The sequence below is a fragment of the Lagopus leucura genome, unplaced genomic scaffold (assembly GCF_019238085.1).
Source record: "Lagopus leucura isolate 7727_CA_CO unplaced genomic scaffold, USGS_WTPT01 35892-0_obj-0_obj, whole genome shotgun sequence".
Lineage (NCBI taxonomy): Eukaryota > Metazoa > Chordata > Aves > Galliformes > Phasianidae > Lagopus > Lagopus leucura.
This window is the reverse complement of record NW_024965916.1, coordinates 1-7043: the sequence shown is the minus strand read 5'-3', so window position 1 is coordinate 7043 and position 7043 is coordinate 1. Positions and strand designations below refer to the sequence as shown.

Genomic DNA, 7043 nt, shown 5'->3' with positions numbered 1-7043 from the left:
TCAAAGGTGGACTCAAAGCACAAATAAAACTGAAGGCAGGCTCTGTCTGGTTCAGATTCCCTTCAGCGGACTGTGGTGATGGTGAGCAATGGCTGTGCTGCTGAAGTTCATTCTGTCCTTCAGCACGGTTTTATCAGCAGTTAGGATGTAAAAAGCAGCGCTTATTGGCTTCAGGCTCCTCCAAGCTTTCTGGCTGGCACTTGCTTACTTGGCCTAAAAATCAGGCAGGCTTATACTCCAACTGTAGTATTGACCTAGTGCAGTTTCACCTGCTGCATTGGGAGAAGAGGCATTGATGCCTTCTTAATGGGATTGCTGGTTAAACTGCAGCTGCAGGACCTTTACTGAGTGGGATTGTTGGAGGAGCAGCTTGCTGTGACTTTGAGCTGGCAGCGTGGAGGTTGGCAGCTGTTCCATTATCCCCACGCCATCAGGATCCAGAAGCACTGTGCAGAGAGGGGTACCAGGGGGATGTGCTTACTTGCAAAAAAGCACTTGAAAACTGTAGGTATTTTAAGGAGAGAAGCTGGAAATGGTTTTTGGTGAGAAACCTGTTTTTCTAAAAGATGCTGATTGTGACTTAGAATGTTGCTGTGCCCTTTTGGTTTCAGCTGTGTTGGCTGACCAGGATAGAGCTGAAGTGCTGCTTTCAGGGAGACAAGGAAAATGCTTTACAAATGTTTAGCACCCGAACTCCTTAACGAACTAAAATACGGCACCTTTCACGTGGCCACCTGCTTGCTCTGTAGTCTTGCATTTCTGCCTGAGATAGGTGCAAATGTTACTCTAGGAAATGAGCCCATTAAGGACTAGTTGATCAAATCAGTTCAGGGTCACTCTGCTCCCTTACAGTACATGGGCAGCTTGGCCAGAGGTGTGAAGGCTGCAGATCTGACTGGGGGTCTTGAAATTAGTTCACGTGTGCAGAGGGGGGCAGCAATGACTTGTGGGTGCCCGACGGCCCCATGTCTTTGTGCAGAGCGAGCAGTAGGTGCTGCCTGATAGGAACACTTAGAAAGCTGGCTCTGGCAGCTGGAGCGCTGGGGAGTCTGGTGTGTGTGTACGACCTCGGGGGACAGTGCTTCATCTTTTGTAGGAGGTGCATGTAAACGTGAAAGGGCAGAACTTGGTCTGTAAATAGGAGCTAGTTGGGAGCAAGCCTTTTCCAGAGCCAGGCTCATGTCATGATAGTTTTCATTTCTTCAGCCAGACATGAATCAAAGTCACAGTCCTAAAAATGCTTACGTGGAAGCTTTAAGATTCACTAGGTGCTCAAAGTAGCCTGCAACTGCAGGGCCTTTTGCTTGAACACACATCTAAGCTTCTTCAGTGCCTCTGGGCACAGAGTGTTTTGCTCTGGTGATGCATGTGTGCTGTTGCAACTATTGTAAACCTCGGCGTCTCTTTCTGTTTCCACAGTCCGGTGCTCTTTAACATCTTTGTCAGTGACATCGGTGATGGAATGGAGTGCACCCTCAGCAATTTGCTGATGACACCAAGCTGAGTGGTGCGGTTGCCGCAGTAGAAGGAAGGGATGCCGTTCAGAGGGACCTCGACAGGCTGGAAAGGTGGGCCCGGGTGAACCTGATGAGGTTCAGCATGGCAAAGTGCAGAGTTTGGCGCTTGGGCTGGAGGAATTGCAGGCGTCCATACAGACTGGAAGGAGCGGTGCTTGAGAGCAGCCCCTTGGAGAGGGACCTGGGGGTCTTGATAGACGGAGAGCTGAACGTGAGCCAGCAGTGTGCCCTTGTAGCTCGGAAGGCAAATGGTATCCTGGGCTCTATCAGAAGAGAGGTGGCCCGCAGGGACAGGGTGAGGTGCTGGAACAGCTGCCCAGAGAGGCTGTGGATGCCCCATGCATCCTGGAGGTGTTGGAGGGCAGGCTGGATGGGGCCCTGGGCAGCCTGGGCTGGTATGAAATGAGGAGGTTGCTGGCCCTGCCTGTGGCAGGGGGTTGGAGATTGGTCATCCTTGAGGTGCCTTCCAACCTTGGCAATGCTGTGGTCCTGTGATACCAAACCTTTGAATCCTTGAGCCGTTTCTCGCTGTGACTGCTGTTCCTCTGTGGTATGCAGCACTCATGTGTTACCTGCTCACCTGGAGCAGATCTGAGGAATGAGAACAGGCCTGGGAGGCTGGAGGTGGAGAAGTTGAGTTCTGGCTCACAGGGCAGCTTGAGCAAGGCGCTTTGCCCTTCTCTTTCATTTTTCTCACCTTTGCTTGGAAAACGGCAGGAGTGTTTCCCTGCTTGCAGAACAGTTGATTGAATCCCTTCCAGATCTTTGGAAATGTGGCATCCTGTGGGACATAGATGTCCTTTAGTGGCAATCAGCAGTGAGCTGAGAGAGAATGGTCCTGCTTGGCCTGGAATGGTGCCCGTGCGCTCGGCGCTTTCTTCTCTTCCACTCCTGTTTACCCGTGGTTGCACGGAAGGAGATGCAGCAGAGCTTGCTGTCTCAGCTGTCCTGTGCATGCCAGTGGAGATGGATCCAGACCTCGCTTCCCACGAGTCTCCTTGTGACCTGACACACCTGTTAGTTGTTCAGCGTTGCCAAAACCCTCACTGTCCACTGAACGTTTGTGTAGGAGAATCCTGGCCTCACCTTTTGCTGTTCTTCTGCAGTTCCACCTCATGAGCACCTTTCCTACAGCTGGGGAAAAGGCTGGCAAACAAACAGTACAAAGACCACACCTTGGTTCTTGAGAGTCACAGCACTGTGTTTATTGCAGGGAGTGCAAGCCAACTGCTTGTTGGAGCAATCTCTCACCTGAGAGCAGCCAGTCTGACTGTAAGTCAAATAGTTGTTTTGTCCTCTTGGAGTTGTGTAGAAAACCTGTTGCTCCTTTGCAGTTTCACTGGAGGAAGGTATTTATTTTTTTTAATGTCCTATAAAACATCTAACCCAGTTGTAATTCCCTGTGTATTTATCCAGGACCTTTTTTTCTCTTCCATCTCTAAGAAGATCCATTGGGTGGGGAAGCTGTGCGTCAGTCTGCAAGACTTCTGCCCCAGCCGTGCAGGTGGAGCAAGGAAAGGCTCCCGCTTCTGCTGACCTCCTTTGCAGCAGCTTGCTCTCATCCTCCTGCGTAACCCGGGATTGGACTCGCTCAGTATCCTGGGAGGGAGCTTGTCAAGAAGGACTCAGTGTGCTGGGCAGCCAAGTGCAGCCATGTGGCCTGGTATTTTCAGGGCAGATCACGGCACACCTGTAACGAATCCTGAGTTGATGGCAGCGGTCGCGCCGGTAGAGTTTGGGGCTCTCCTCACAAGAGCTGTGTACGTAATGCCTCCGTCATTTCTGAGGGAGGAAGGCCGGCTGATGGAATCCTTTGGACTGCGTGCCTCTGGCACTGATGGTGAGCGGATGTCAGCGGTTCATGGGATGCGAACAGCCTGCGTGCTGGGCGTCTGCACAGGCACTGGTAGGAGAAGCTGTGGGGCTAGGGGTGTCAGCTAGAAAATGGTAGTCACGTCTGCTGATCTTACGTGCCAGAGCTATTCCTGCATCTGGACATCCTACCCCTTTTGTCATCAGTAACTTCCCTTTTGTACATTCACGGTGATTTAATAACAGTTTCTGTTTCACCACACAGCGCTCTGCATGAACGTTTGCAGCCTCCCTGCAAAGCTGTCGTACGTTGAAGCTTTTGCATGTGTCTCTCCATGTCTTTTCCATTTCTTCTGCTTCTCTGCAGTTGGTTCTCTTGTGGAAACAAGGAACAGAGTCTGTTTTCAGCTCTGCAGAGCAGAAGAGCAGCTCTCAGGCTTTGTAAAAACTGGCACCACTGGGAGAACTTGACTGCTTGAACCTTCGGCTTGACTGTATGTGGAAGGCAAGTGCGTGTTACTTTTCCCTGTCCTCAGTTTGAGGTGGTGGCTTGGCTTTTTTTCTTCTCCAAAAGTCAGTAACGTAGCTGAAGAAAGTACAAGCTTTTCTGCACAAATTCGCCCTTGATCTTTAGTAGCAAACTGGGAACAACAGATTTGGTTAACGTAAAGTGCTCTGCCTAAAACTTTCAAATCCAAACAGGACTTATGGTAATGTGGGAGCAACTTAACTTCAGCACCATGTGCCAACCATGGAAATGAAGGTAGGAGCGAGCTATATCCTGTAGGATTTTAGAGGGGAAAAAAGCAGGTGATAAAGTGGAACAGAAGAGGTTCCAGGTGGGGAGTCTCAGCCACCTGGAAATCAAACAGGCGTAACAGTGCGACCCAGCTTTGCTCATGTTCTGGTGAGGATGACTTGCTCTGAAGGTGGCTCAAGGCCGTCTTAAGTAATGAATGGTTTCATCTGACATAATTAGTGAAAGATGCGCCAAATTCTGTTCAAGAGTCTATAGCACCTTGTCCACGTGCCCCTTAATCTCCAGGAACCTCAACCACGCAGAAGCTAGCTATCTAGTTTAAACCAGTCGGTTTGTCAGCTTCTGTAGGCTTCTCTATAGAAATCACTGTCACACAGAAGAGGTGGGATCAAGTTATCTGCCCTCTGGAGATGCATATTTGCACTAACTTCACAGGGAGCCTAAGCAGTGCTAGCTCGGTCTTGGCTAGCTGACTGTTAGATGTGTGAGACGAGGTGGCATAAATTTGCCCTCACAGCAATAAGTAGTGAGGTGGGAGTTAAACTCACCATGGGGAAAGACAAAGATGGGAACACATGCCCAAAAGCAGTCTGGGATTTGAGTGTGGTGAGCACACCTCTCGTGTTGGTAACTCTAAAAGCAGCGGTTGCTTTGGTTTGCTATTTGTTTGTCACAGCGATGATCTTTGTAGCATCATGCAGGGCACTGCCTGCTCTGCACAATTTGAGGAGTTGGACTCCATGCGCACAACCAGGGGTTGCATCCAAGATGGAGTTGGGGGTTAAAATGATGCTGCTGTGTGTTGTCTGAGATAGCAGAGAAAATGCAGTAAGTGCACGGCCTGCTTGCTGGAGCAACGTGCTGCAAGGCACAGACAGATGGCTGGTGCTGGGTATGGTGCACAGGACTCCCAGCCAGAATCAGAGCTCTGAGGTCTGTTTTGAACTCTGTTAATACAAAACTCTCTCACTTCCCTGCTTTCCTAACTGGTATGACAAACCAAACTAACCAACCCCTCTGAAGCCCTAACGCTCCTTTTGCAGCTCCTTCAGATGTCTGCCATCTCCCCCTCCTGGTTTCTGTTCTGGTGATTTGGTCTGTGGACTTCAACGAGCTTGCAGTGCTGCTGTTGTAGCTGTTGTTTTTAAAGAGGGAATGCCCAAAGGGTTCCAGTCTGAGAAGGGCTCACGCTTGCATTGTGATCAGGAACAGCTCAGGGGTGTTCCTCGTTCTCCCTTGGCCCCAAGTATGAGGTGAGCTGCTTTTTGCAGGAGCTGACTGGCATCACTCCTAGGTGCCTTTGGTTCCCGCTTACTTGCCTTATGACTGATTCAGAAAGAAAAAGTGGAGTGGTGGGGCTGGGTCATGTATTGGCAGTACCCCAAATAACAGAAGAGATAAATGGGCAGGGTGCTGCAGGTGCAAACCTCTTCTCTTCCTGCCATTGCATGTTTGTGTTATTCTGGATGAAGCAGAGCACCCCGGCCTCATCTGGGGTCTGCAGGCACAGCTCTGATGGAAGAGGTAGCAGTAGGGCTGTTGGAACAGTGACTGTGGTGTTTTAAAGTAGCAGCTGAGCACAAATGTTTGCTGTTGGGCTTCTTGGGAGAAGGGGCACAGGCAGATACAGCTCCCACAGAGCTTCTGTTAGCTGGCGTCTGTTGTGAATGCTGAAACCTCAGGCTTCCTGTACTGACTGCAGGTTTTCACTTTACTGGGGTATTTGCAGTGCATGATTGTCATACTGTAATACTTGGATAAACCTTTCTTTTGTCTCTGGGTGAGCACTTCCACTTCCCCCTCCTGCTCTGTGTGATTGTAGTCTTTCTGCTCCCTTTTGACTCCAAAGCTTCAGGGAGTTCATCGTGCCTCACTTTCAGACTGACCATTTGATCTTCTTGACAGCAAAAGAAGAAGATGCTTCACCACCTCCCTGCACTGCTGCACTCCATGCCATCCTGTAGGGCTCCTCTGTGCAGCTCTTCAGTGCTGTAAAAGGTCCTGTGAAGGATCGCATTGCTTGGGTCGGTGCTGAAGGCAGCAGGGCACACAGTGTCCTTGGTGTGCTCCAGCAGCAGTGGAAACAAGGGTGAGCCAGCTCGTGCATCTTAGCTCTGGCAAGGATGATCAGAGCCATAGCTCAGCAGGAAATGGGCATTCCCTCTGCAAGTGAAAGGTCAGGAGTGCAGAATGCTCACTGCCTTTTTAGGAAGGTTGGAAGTTTGTCTCCCCCCTCCCCTTTTTTTTCCTGAAAGGAAAGCACACAGAGGATATTTTCTTATGCAAAGATGGGCTGTTTTGCTGAGAACATTTGATGCCATCTATTTTTCCACTTTGGAAGGCTGGTAACCTCTGGGTCAAATCAATTCAGTCCTGCCATCTGCATGACTCACCAGTGGCTGCTGGCGTTTGGTGTCCGCACTGTGCCACCAAAATTCTCCAGCAGGAAGAGGAAAGTGATGGAAACAAAGCCCTGGGACGTGGCTTCTGTGGCCACCAGCGAAAATAAGTGGCAGCTTCAAGCCTCGTGCTTTCTGATGACATACCCTGGCCATATTCCTCGTGGTGGCAGCGGGTGCACTGCGGGAGGAATACCAAAGGAATCGGCACGGGCATTTCCTGGTAAAGACCCGTGGTACTGGGCAGTGCGTGAGGATGCTGTGATGTTTTTCAAGCAGGAACAGCCCCAACGCAGTAGAAAGCACGCCTTCACCAGGAAGAATACCTGTGCACACATGTCCACATACGTATACTTCTTCTACCCAAGAAGCACAGGCACAGTCTGTTACCAGTCATTCAGCTGGAGTGGGTGGAAAGATACTCTGAGGAGCTTTTCTGTTGCAGGTCTAGGAATCTTGTTGCGTCTCGAAATCAAAGGCCCTTGTAGATGCGTGCAAGTCTTGATGAGATCTAAATTGGGAAGATTTTGAGAATCCAGATGGGATTTCTGGTCA

At 50.2% G+C, this 7043-nt stretch overlaps 1 long non-coding RNA gene across 2 annotated transcripts; it reads left to right on the top strand.

Moving 5' to 3' along the window:
• The first annotated feature begins 1531 nt into the window (after nucleotides 1-1531).
• LOC122192340 lies at nucleotides 1532-4023 on the top strand. 2 transcript variants are annotated; one of them, XR_006182589.1, is made up of 4 exons: nucleotides 1532-1568; nucleotides 2624-2789; nucleotides 2934-3357; nucleotides 3697-4023. It is a non-coding gene; the product is annotated as an uncharacterized LOC122192340 (long non-coding RNA). The 2 variants fall into 2 exon arrangements; XR_006182588.1 differs by lacking the exon at nucleotides 1532-1568 and having other exon boundaries at nucleotides 2221-2789.
• Nucleotides 4024-7043: the final 3020 nt, after the last annotated feature.